The sequence below is a fragment of the Rhinolophus hipposideros genome, assembly GCF_964194185.1.
Source record: "Rhinolophus hipposideros genome assembly, chromosome: 4".
In the NCBI taxonomy this organism is placed as follows: domain Eukaryota; kingdom Metazoa; phylum Chordata; class Mammalia; order Chiroptera; family Rhinolophidae; genus Rhinolophus; species Rhinolophus hipposideros.
Window position 1 is genome coordinate 85,567,351 of NC_138050.1, and position 12,842 is coordinate 85,580,192.

Sequence of the window (12,842 nt, forward strand, 5' to 3'; positions counted from 1 at the left end):
AAAGATAAAATTTGGGGAGAAAGATTTGAAGAGAATAAAGTTCTTAAAACAAACAAAGAGTAGCACTGATTCTTGATTAAAAGCATTTTCTTCATTATTATAGCATTTTTATTACTGGGTACTTTTAAAAGTGACTATACTTTACAAATGGAAACTTAGCCAGATTAAATAATATTGCTGCTGTGTAATCAACAGGATTTGTGAACTTACTCATTAAGGAAAATAGAAAGGAACACGAGGGAACAGACTCAATGACAGCTCCACCTCATACTTTCTTATTGGCACCATCAGTGGGAGTAGGAGTATAAAAATGGCAACGAGGAAGATGGAACAAATGAGCTGGATTTGACTGAATCTTTTGGTTTGAGGTACTGGTGGGAGACACAAAATGTGATGTTTACCAAGCAAGTAGAAGTATCAGGACTGAAATATAGACCTAGAGGCAACAGTTGACATTAGGAGATGAAATGAGAATGCCATGGGAGAGAGTATACGATGAGAAGAGAAAAAGGATCAGTTCTCCCTTATCCTGGTCCAGGCTTGCCTTGCACTTGGCTGACGTAATGTGATGCAATTCTCAGCTACCCTCCCACCCTCATTTCCAACCATCCCCAAATCTATTTTATAGATGGTTCATTGACGGATCCTTTTGAATCATAGCTGAGATCACTGGTTGTTGTTGTTGAAGAGCTTAATTCTGGACCTCCTTTCGTTATACTCCCTTCTATGGGCTTTCAGTGCCTTCAGTGTAGTAATGGCTTCCAATTCTCTCCTCAGAGCTCCACACGTGCATATCTAACCAAACACCTGCCCACTGCTACTTGGATTTATTTTAGGCATTACTGTTCAAAACAGAACTCTCCATTCTCATCCTCCCCAGATCCCCACAAACTTTCTCTACTTAGGCCTTCCTTTTAAACAAATGGTAGCATCCATTGCTCAGGACAGAAACCTGAAAGTCACCCTAGAGAGGTCAACTTCTCCATTTCCCACAGCCAGTTACTTCCCCAAATCTGTTGAGTCCTCTTCCAAAATGTCTCTCTAGTCTATCTCCGCAATCTACATTGCTGCCAACCTGATCCAAGCCTCTATCATCACCTCTCCCCTGCAGCACAACTATCTTCTAACGTGTATTTCCCCTCACCCATTCCTGCCCCTCCATCTCTTCCCTTACAGTGGCCAGAGTGGTCTTTATGAAACTTGAGTTGGTTTCATACTGCACTCAAACCTAAAAAGCAGACTTATCATGGCCCATGATATGTGCTTCCTGCCTATCACAGACCTCTATTCTCCCTCTCAGACCTACTTATCTCAACACTGATAACCTGCCCCTGTCATCTTTGCTTTGTTTCAGTTTTCTAAACAGCTCTTCTGTGTCAGGACCTATGCACAAAGTGTTCCCTTTCACTGGAACACCCTTTTGCTAATATCTTCTCATCCTTCAGCTATCAGCTAAGGCCTTCCCTGACCACTATCAAAAGTAGATCCACTGTATTGTTTTCTTTGCCGGAACAGTGTTAATTTCCTTCACAACACATATAACAATTTAAAATTCTTATATTTGTTGGCTTATACTTTTTTTCTGTTTCCATCTCCAGACTCTGAGTTCTGTAAAGGAACTGTGGTCTCTTTGTCTCCTTTGTCATTTTATATTCCCAGTACCTAGGCAATATTTGGAAAATGATAGGGATAATTCAAGTGATTTTTAAAACTGCATAATTTAAGAAATACAAATTCAATTCCTAGAAGTACTTTGCGTTCTCTCTCTCTCTCTCTCTCTCTCTCTCTCTCTCTCACATACACACACACACACACACACACACACACACACTTTCATTCTCTCTCCTTCTTTCCTTCCTTCTTTCCCTTCCTCTTTCCTTCCTTCCTTCTTCCTTCCCTCCCTCCCTCCCTCCTTCCCTTCCTTCCTTCCTTGCTTCCTTCCTTCCTTTCCTGCCTTTTTTTCCTCCTTCATTCCTTTACCCCTTTTTTTCTTCAAGTAATAATGATTTAAAACCATAGATTTTTCTAAAAGATTCTAAAGTAATCTTTAAATTTCTCCTTAATATATATTTGTAAAAAGTTGGTTAAAATTAAACTTTAAGTAATTTATTAAATTTATCAATGTTTGTTAATTCTTTGTTTTTAAATTAGAAAGTTTGTTTCTCTGTTGTGCTATTTCATACTGTCTTGTTTGTGCTACTATTCCCTTCAAGCTCTCAAAGGTGAATTATGGACTTCTTGTTTTATGTGATGCATTTCTTAACACAAGACAGACTTATGAGAACTAGATTGTCTATAATTGTAGTATTGGAAGAAACGTAGGCCCTCCTTTCACTCTTCGTAAATGGCCAAATGCACAGAAGCTGCAGTGAAAAGGCATCTGGGCTTCAGGCTTGGTTCAACAACCCAAACACTCCCTGGCATGGTTATTGCTAAGTTCTCTTTAAAGACTGTGTATCACTTACAACTATTATATTGTGTGCAGTAAGAATTAGAGAGTTAGAGAAACTTACGGTGATATTTCTTACTATGGAAGGACACACATTGATATACAAGGAAGTGAGAATAGGGGTATTGAGGTTAATTGCTATATCAGCTGGGATAGGATAAGTAATTTGATTGTAACCAATAACTTCAAAACTGAGTGACTTAATACCATCTGCTTTTTTCTTACTCATGCTACATGTCAATGACAACTCCATGATGTTATTACTCTGGTGCCCAGAATCACATTTAAGCTACAATGTGAGCTCTGCTGGTCTCCACATGAAAAGGGAAAAGCCAGTATAGTAAATTGTTTGCTGTTTTTTCAAGATTCCACCTGCAAGTAATACAATTCTCTTTTGTTCATACTTTGATGATAAACCAGTCACATGGCCACAAGGAACATCATGAGGATGGGAGAATAGTATCCTAAACTGTATCCAGAAAAATAACAAGATATTTGGTGGATTGCACTGAATACCAAGACAATTTTTTTCTTAATATTAAATAAATAAATATATATATATATATATATATATATATATATGTATATTATAAAGAATATATATATATATATGTTATTTATGATTGTAAGTGGTATAGTCAGTGGGAGAAAGGTGTTCTCTCTCATTATTTCTGATCTTTTATTTTTCTAAGGATATATGATTATTGGAATTGAGAAAAGGGTTGATTGCAAGAGATAGCTTTCAGTGAACAAGTTCTGTTCATACTTAAGCCACTTCTTGGACGAAATACAGAAACATGTCTAACGATAATGCTACTCTGTGAAATTGACTGTGGATTTATGGATATATACACATAGGGGAGGGCATTCAGCTCACCATAGTTTAACTTCAACATCCTCTTGTCCAGTGAAATTAGGAATTATAGGTGTTATAATGAGATAGTGGTCAGAGTCCAAATATATCGATGAATACTTTTATACACACCAACATAAAATCATTTATTTTTAAAATGCCACTAATAGACTGACAGGTCATTCTCATTTTCCACTCCTAAATTCTTGGGAAAAATGACAGAGGAGATGAGTATGATGAGGCTACAGCTTTTCCTGTGAATATCTTTTATAAATGCTACTAATGAAATGATATTTTACACACATATTCTCATCTAACTTTACTGTATAATGTATTGAAATGTTGTTTGTGAGCAGAGGCATAAATAATTTAGTCTAGGAATACATTTATGTGCAAAATTAGATTTAAATATGTGTAGCTAATTTAAGTTATAAGAATGCAGTGGTTATAAACAGCTTAAGTAATGCAGAAGCACATAGCATTATCATGATTCTTACATGAGCTCATAGTACGTGTCAGATTAATAGCATTTTTGCACTTCCTATAACATATATTATATCTTGATTATTTCATACGTAAATCATCAATAAATCAAGATAGATAATGGCACCTCTGTAGAATTATTTTGTACATGTAAAGAATAGATTTTAGCATATAATTATAGGCAAACAAATCATTAAGAAATAGTGTGCAATGCTGTTTTATGCATAAATTGATAGCTAGGTGGGTAGACAAATTTTATTGTATGTCAATGATTTCTTATGGAAATGTAAAGGTATTATATAAAGATGGTCTTAAACTACAGTCATATGATAGTTATGAAAAAATGTGAAGACTCTGGCTGCCTCAAACACAAAGTACATTGTGCCTCAAACACAAAGAACACCTCAAATCAGAGCAGGTAACAAGGTGGGATCTGAACAAGACCAGGGACTTTACAATAGGTTATGGAACTGCAAAACTAGTTTTGTAGCTGAGCCTCACTCTAGTGATAGCATCTTAGGGGAGAAAAATCAATGTCCAAATGATGCAGTAAGTTCTGGCAGAATTTAGACTCAGGAGGTGTGATCCATTAGGAAAAGTACATTCATCCATCTATTGACTTATTCAATAAATGTTGTTTTACATGTATTTTTCACTGTGCTAAATAGTGCTTAAAATGTATGAGAAGAAAGAGACAAAGAAATAAGTCATTAGACCTTAAAAATTAGAGACAAAACTAGAAATCAGGCAATGGATCAGAAAATATATTGGCCAGTAACAGGTCAGAACCACTTTTGCCCTCAAATCTTCATCCCAGTGGCAAGGCCTGTTAGGAGAGAGATGTCAAGATATAACAGGCACTGAGAGTGCCTCTGTGACACCCACTCTCGTTTTCTCCAGTCTTTTCTCCTTATAGTAGCCAAAGGGATCTTTTCATGATGCAGATTTGATCTGAAAACACAACAGAATTTTTATTGATGCCCATTATCAATAGTATAGTGAAAAAAATCCTTTGTTTTACATCACTTTTTCCACTAAAATAGGTTCTATGTGCTGGTAATAATCAAGATTAGCTTGTCTATTCCTGCATCCTTCCACTTGGCACTATTCCTGGCACAGAGTAAGCACTCAACAAACATTTATTGAATCAATCAGACACTAAGAAAAACAGGCCTCGGATTTCTTACAGGAATAAGCACCTTAAGGTATACTATAAGGAGGTAGTTACATAGACTACTAGCTAGATTACAGCTAAAATAAATGATGGATAGATGGATGGATGGACAGATGGATGGATGGATGGATGGATGGATGGATGGATGGATGGTTGGACTGATGTAAAGACATAAAGATAGATTTTTGTTTGTTAGTTCTTTATTTGCATGTGAATACCCATTTTCACCATCATAGGTTGGATATCAATTATTTACATATATTTGAGGCATATAGTCAGTAGCCAGAAAAATTTTGAAGGTGGCTAACATATTAACTAAATGTTTATATGTTAGTTGAACATTATATCATTATGTCTTATCATCCAAACACTTAAAAATAAGTATCACCATTTTTGATATGTTACTTACAAAAAATGTAAAACTTTTCTTCAAACTCTACCAAAATTTACTCTAGTCATATCAGAAAGTCATCTAAATGATGATGTTTAATATGTTACTGTCAAGACATGGCTCAGTGTTTTATATAATTTTTACATCTTTGCTAAAGATGAAATAATTTAAAATTTCCCCTTATATACAGGGATAAATATATTATTCACTTATTTAAACGATTCTTTAAAAATTATCAAAAACTTAAATACATAAGGTAAGAATGGAATTTTGGATTCTTCCATTTCTCTTTATCATTTTATGTTTTTTGGTTCAGACATAATTTAAGAATTATAGCATTTCTAAATAGTGAAATAGATGATAAAAGAGTGACTTACTTTTTATTTAAATTATGGATGCTTATCATGGGTCTATGTTGCATATTAATGTCTTAACTCATGTTTTGATATATGCGAGATCCTAAATTTTCTACAAAACAGTAATTACTTGAATAGTTTAAAGTTAAAATGTTAAGAAAGAGCATTTGCATTTTTAATAGCATATTTCTTTTTCTTCTTAAGATTTTATTGTTGGAGCTAGGCAAATGAGTATAGCATGAAAAGACTAACTAGTTTATCGTTGATACTGTTTTTCCATTACTGTGCATGCATAATCTTTGCTATTTGTTTGATAACAGATTATGTTCCAATTTTCAGTAGACATATATACAAAAGATGGAGATGCTATGACAGGCCACATATATAGGGCCCCTATCAGGATATGCTACACTTATTAATGATACAACAGCTATACTGATTTATATATGTGTATTACATACTTGCCTCAATGACTTATGAGGCAAATGTTATCTTTGACATGGTCAGCTAGAAACAGGGAGTGACAATAATCTGTTGTCCTTAAATATTCTGCCTGGAAAGTTGGCATGATAATTTATCCACATGCTTTGAAGGAAGGAGAAGAATAATTCTGTGAAAAAGTAGAAGTACACAAATAGATGAAGCATGTCATATCCTATGTAGATGGAAAGATATCAACCCTGGTATCAAACTGTAAAATTCGTTTTCATGTTGAGAGAGGCTATTTAAAATTACATAATCTGGGCTCACAGTGCTAGTAATAGTTTTCTGTTGTAGTAGATAACGTGTTTATACAATATGTTGCTCCTTAGTTTTGAACTGTCGACGGTATTTATTTTAAAAGTGAGTTTTAACTAGCATTCAGATCTCTTAGGTATGCTCCATGATCTGTTGATTGATAACAGTTTATAGCTCTACTGAGAATACTAGATCATAGAGGAGTGGAATAGTTGCTTAGCTTATCCTTGCTTTCTCTGGTTATTTCAACAGCTCATTTCTCCTCTTCTCAACCTAGAAGAGTATATGGAAAGAATATAGCCTAAGCAAAACAGAATTTTTGAATACACCTTAACAGAGAAGTTAAAATCAAATTAACATTTTATAACATTTTTGAATAAAAAAATAAACAAGGGGTATTGTAAAAAGGAGCAGAAATCTAATTACCCCATTTTTCTTTCTCAATCTTTCTGTGCCTATAATATGTGCATGAAAAATATTAAGGGAAATTGGAAGAATATCAATAAATACATTTTAAAAAACTACAACTTAAAAAAAAGTGGTTAAGTTATAATCAACATGATAATCTGAAACACCCAGAGGATATGGAGAATATGATTTTTTTCCTAACATTGTTCTGACTTCTTCCCCTTCTGTCATGAGGTTGAAACTGATAGTCAACTCAAAACTATTTCACCTCATCTGTGACCACAAGTAACAGGTTTGTTGCAGCTGAATCAATACAGGGAACTCATACTCCATACGTAATATGTGGAAGATCTTGTGCTAAGGAGTATATTCTGATTACAGAATAATTCTTGTGAGTGATTTTGAAATTATGAAATCTTGTCTTGGATCTTTAAACCATTTTAAAGTTTTTATTTTCGTAATTTAGGAATAGTGTTTGTTATAGATGGCTTGGAAAGTCAGGAAAAATCATAAACTAAAGCAATTTTATCAGTAACTTTGCCACTCAAATTTACTTATTAAACTGATTTCTGTATTTGATTCTTTTTATGTTTTGTTAAGATATACTTTCTAGTGAAGTTTAAATTCCAGCAAAATTTCAATCTATTTCTCTGTCTGTTTCTCCAACTATGTGTCAGGAATATAGCATATAATTCTTAAAATTCTTATAAATATCGGCTGAATAAATCAATGGCTAGATTAATGTTCATGTGATGGACTGGATCATCTGTTCTTAAATTCTACCAGGATTTATAACTTTTTTCTTTTTCTTTTTTTTTTTTTTGTACAGTGGTTTGAACCAGCAAGATTAGAGCAATTATTTTGTTCATTTTTATAAATGGTGGATATAGATCTTAACCATATGTATATCATATATTTTACAAATGTTTTCCAATATTTGTTTTACATGGAGATATTTTTCATTTATTTTAAGGTAAATATATATTTTGTCATGATATTGTTTACTATTGTATTGATATACTTCTATCAAATGATTCTAAAATTTTAGTGGTTTTAAAGAATCATTTTATTTTCTTTCATGATTCTGTGTGTTGATTGGGTTCATTTGGGTTGTTCTTCTACTCTATGTGATATCGGCTAACGCTGCAGTCATTTGCAGCCTGACAGTGCTGGAATATTCTAGATGGTTCTCTGACAGAGCTGACAGTTAGGGCTGGGTGGCATCTGAGAGCTCAGCTAGATTTCACCCAGAGCATTGCAGTTCTCCTCTATTGGCCTTTTGTGGCTTGGATTTTCTACCACAGGGTGGCTGGAGTTTCAAGAAGAGGAAGTCCCAGAGGAGGGGGTTTGTAAGGACAAGCATAGAATGCAATTACTCATCAAGCCTCTGCTTGCCTCACACTTGCTGAAGTTACATTGGCCATTGCTAGTCATAGTGAGGTGAGAGTGAACTTCTCAAAAGCATGCCCCTACAAGACATGCTTCATCAGGTAGAAGCCAGCATAGTTACAATTTATAGTTGTACTTATATATTAGAAGTGATTTTTCCATACTGAAATCATATATATGTATATATATGTGTGTGTGTGTGTGTGTGTGTGTGTGTGTATATGATTTCATAAATGAAATCCCATATGAAATCATATATATGTATATATATATACATATATGTATATATATATATATATACATATATATATATATATATACACACACACACATTTATATTTCATCCTCATTTTATAGCTTTACTTGTTACCAGTTACTCTTTTTATAGTAAATCACTTGGAAAATCCCACAAAATGCTCATTTCTTTTAACTCTTCCCACTGAGGTCATTTAACCAGACGCCTTTCTCAGCTTTTAGGGAAGCCTGCAGGTCTAAATTGTAACCACGTCCCTTTGTCAGATGGCACTGTCATTGTGGGCCCTTTGTCAGTGGAAACAGGGGCACCAAAAGACACCAGGGTTTACTGCTCACAGTACCGATTGAATAGTTTCTAAGGTCTCTTGGGCTAAGTCCACGGATGTAGACAAGCTGTGGAGATCTGGGGTGGTGAAACACTGGATCCAATAAATGTTATTAGGAAAATAATCAATTTCCATACATGTATGTTTTATCAAACCAACTCTGTTCTAAGTGATTTCCAAGAATTAATTTTTTCAGGAAAGATAATCAGGTTTGAAATGGAAATTATTTTTCTCTCCACATTTTAGTTAATTCTATGCACAATTTTGAAAAAAAATGTATAAACAATTGTAGTGCAGTACTAATTACATTTATAAACACTATTTTTATGTACACATGGAATATCTACAAAACTTAACAATTTTAGCCAGAAAAATAACCTCAACAAATTTCAAAAGCTTGACATCTCACAGAACATGTTCTCTGATCAAAGTGAAATTACGTTAAACATAAATAACACAGAGATATTTTTTTTAAATGCTCAACTATTTGAAATTAGGCATAATACTTCTAAATAGCACTTAGATCAAATTAGAAAATAATTTGAATTGAATGATAATTAAATATGATACAACAAACTTTACGAGATGTAGCTAAGGAAATTCTTAAAAATTTACAGACTTAAATTCATGTATTTAACAAGTAATCTCATGAGACTTGGTAGATGTTGGTTTTCTTTATAGGAAGCACTCATCTGAGGAATCTTGATTTATGTCAAAGGCAAAAGAGCATATCTCATAATGGAGAAAATTAGTCTCAGCTCCCATCTCACATCACACCAAAAATCAATTCAAAATTCATTTGAGATATAAATATAAAACATGAAACAATAAAGCTTTTAGAACATAACATTGGAGACTATCTTCACAATAAATATTTCTTAACTTGCATCTGTAGTCATTCATAAAGAAAAGTATTACTGTAAAAAATGTCTTTATTCAAAAGACAGAATTAAGAGAGTAAAAATTTAAGGCAGAGAGTGGGAAAGATATTTGCAATGCATCTAACCAATAAAGGGTTTGTTTCTAACAAATTATGAAATTCTAGAAATCATTTTAAAACAAACCTAAAAGTATAGAAAAATTGGCAGAGACTTGAACAAGGGCTCTTTAAAGGATGACATCCAAATATGCAATGACTTCCTGGGAAAATGCTTGATGTCATTAGTCATCTGAGAAATGCAAATTAAAATCACAATGTCGTACCATAATTTACCAGAAAGGTTAAAATGAAAATAGCACGTATTACCACATTTACCATTTAATGGTAATTTTTAATAAACATTGGAGAGGATGTAGAACAATTGAAACTCTCTTTGCACTGATGGTGGGAGTGTAAATTGGCACAGCCTCTTTATAATACCAATTGAAAGTATCCACCACATTTCAAAATATGAATTTTCTTTGACCCAGAAATTCCATTCCTAAATACTTATTAGAAATGCATATATGTGAAAACATCTGAACAAGGATGTTTATGGAAGCATTATTTCAATTATTCTGCAGTTTTTAAAAATTAGTTATATTAGAATTAATTTATTTTTTATTTCCATGCAGTAACTATTTCTAAAATTAAGGTATATTTCTTTTGATAATCTCATGAGACCTGGTAGATGTTGGTTTTCTTTACAGGAAAAATAAAATTATTTAATTTTGACCAGTATTACTGTCACTAGTAATTGCTTAACTTGTAAATAATTTATTAAAATCAATTCATATGGAGATTGTATAATTCATTTACTAGAAATCTAAAAACCACTCTTTCAGAGATGTTTGTCCATTATCATAGCACAGATTTTCATTTTTCTCTTTTCTTCTGTCTTTGTTTTCTTATTTGTTTTGTTTTACAGGAAAACATACGAGGCTACAAATCACTTCTATGTTGTTTAATTTGCTTTCTAGCTGAATACTGCCTGTAAAAATTTAGAAAAATTGACATTTTCAATTTCATTTGTTATCAAAGTAATGTTTTAATATTTAAAATAATTTCCCTTTAAAATATTTTAAGATCAATTCTTATCCATAAGTTTTGGAAATTACAATGTTTGAACATTCATGGTACTTCAAAAACTTCAATGGGATTTTCAATGAGAAACCAACTTTTGTTCTGTCAGTATGCTTTCTGCAAGTTTTCACTTTACAGTCAATTTTAGCCACTACATATATACTGGTACTTCTCTTGCCTGAGGACTATAAACTTTAATAGAGTCCCTGATACAGAACTCGTATTCTGACCATGAACGCCAAGGTGAAAATATAGAAAAGGCAGACAGCCTAAATGCAAAAGACAGACCCACTTTTTTCTTTCTGTTTTTGTTTGTTTGTTTGTTTGTTTGTTTTTTCTGTTTTTAATAAACAGGCAACCAGAGACCAAAAAAAGAAGAAAAAAAAAAAGAAAAGAAAAAAAGAAAGGTAAAAAAAGGTTAGAACTAAATTTTGTCAAAAATCGTGACAGAGTTCACTATAGTAATTGCAAAATGTTTATACATGTGAATCCTCTCCCAAGGAAAAAAAAAAAAAAGCTGTTTATTTTATTTTTTGGATAACAGTTTTGTATATTCCTAGGCTGAGAGCTGAATCCTTAAAATTCTGAGTAAAGAAAAATCAATTTTGAGTCATTAATGTAAGAACAAGGATAACCGCCAGTAGATAATTTTGGATTTGTGTGAATATTTTCCTAAATATCAAGGAAAGAGTGTGTGTATGGGAGGCAAGAGTGCTGTACTCAGTTGTTGTTGTTTTCTTTTTGTTGTTTGTTTGTTTGTTTGGTTTGGTTTGATTTTTCTAACAATATATACATTTAAATATCACCATTGCCAGATATGATTTAAAAGATTGTTATTACATATGTGAAGTATGTTACTTGTCACTGAAGACAGGTATTCAAAGATTTGGGTATTCTAGAAGAATACACTAAATTTTTAAAATTTCCTTGAAAAATGTTGTAAAATATGAAAGAAATGATATTTATTTCTAAATGGGTACCTAAATATAGGACATACTAATGTTTTCTTATTTTCCCCTGGAATATGAGTATTTGAGAATTATTTAAATGTTAGTTTCACTTGAAGTTTCATAAACCTTCAGAAATGCATTTTTTTATTGCTTAGTGAACTAGTGTTAGCTGTTGTTTTTTTCAGTTTTTCTGCCTCTTTGCAAAGTGATAAACAGAGTCTGCTTTGTAGACAGTTGAAAAACAATTTAGAGTGGAATAACAATTAAATGGTGACTAAAATATGACTTTAGAAAAAGCTGTGTAAGTGATTATGACAAAAGGCAGACTGGATTCTGTTAAATAATGAATAACATATTTATTATCTGTTAAATAAGAATGTTCACTATTCACTGAAATTGAAGTATATTATACATTCTTCCTTTAAAGTTATTTTTACTACAAACATTTCTTGACAAACAAAAAAGTAAACAACACAATAAACTCCTCTGTACTCATTACCCAGCTTCAACATCCATCACCAATTTGTCTCTCTTCATTCATTCATTCATTCACCTTCGCTGTGCTTTCCTTTTCACTGAAGTATGGTTTTAAATAAATTCTTACAGATGTCATTTTAACTCAAAATATTTCTGGATTCATCCCGTAAACCATGAAAAATGATCAGGACTTTATATTTTAGCATAATCACAATGTCATTATCACAATTAATAGCAACTTCAACAATGTTTTATTTAAATCTGATGCCTGGAATTAAAATTTCCAAAATTTCCTTGTCATGTCTTTTCTTTCCTCTTTGTTTTTGTCCCATTTTTTAAATCTCTATAAATTTCAAAATGTTCATGGTAAAAGTTTAACTATTTTAAAGAAGATTTTGATGGCATAGATTGTGTGTTTGTGTTTATGTGTGTCTATATGTGCCTGTGTTTGTTTGTGATTCTTGCATTTATTAATTACAGAATGTGAAAGTACATTTTTATTTGTTAGACAGCCTATGCTTTAAGGTGATCCTGGTTTTGCAGTCATTCAACCAATCTCTCGTTTCATATATCTATCATCCTGGCTATTAC

At 32.5% G+C, this 12,842-nt stretch overlaps 1 protein-coding gene across 1 annotated transcript in view; it reads left to right on the plus strand.

The window, feature by feature from the left end:
* The window catches only part of KLHL1 (kelch like family member 1), a 301,195-nt gene that overhangs the window by 279,303 nt on the left and 9,050 nt on the right, over window positions 1-12,842 (plus strand). The gene's annotated exons all lie outside the window — the stretch shown is intronic.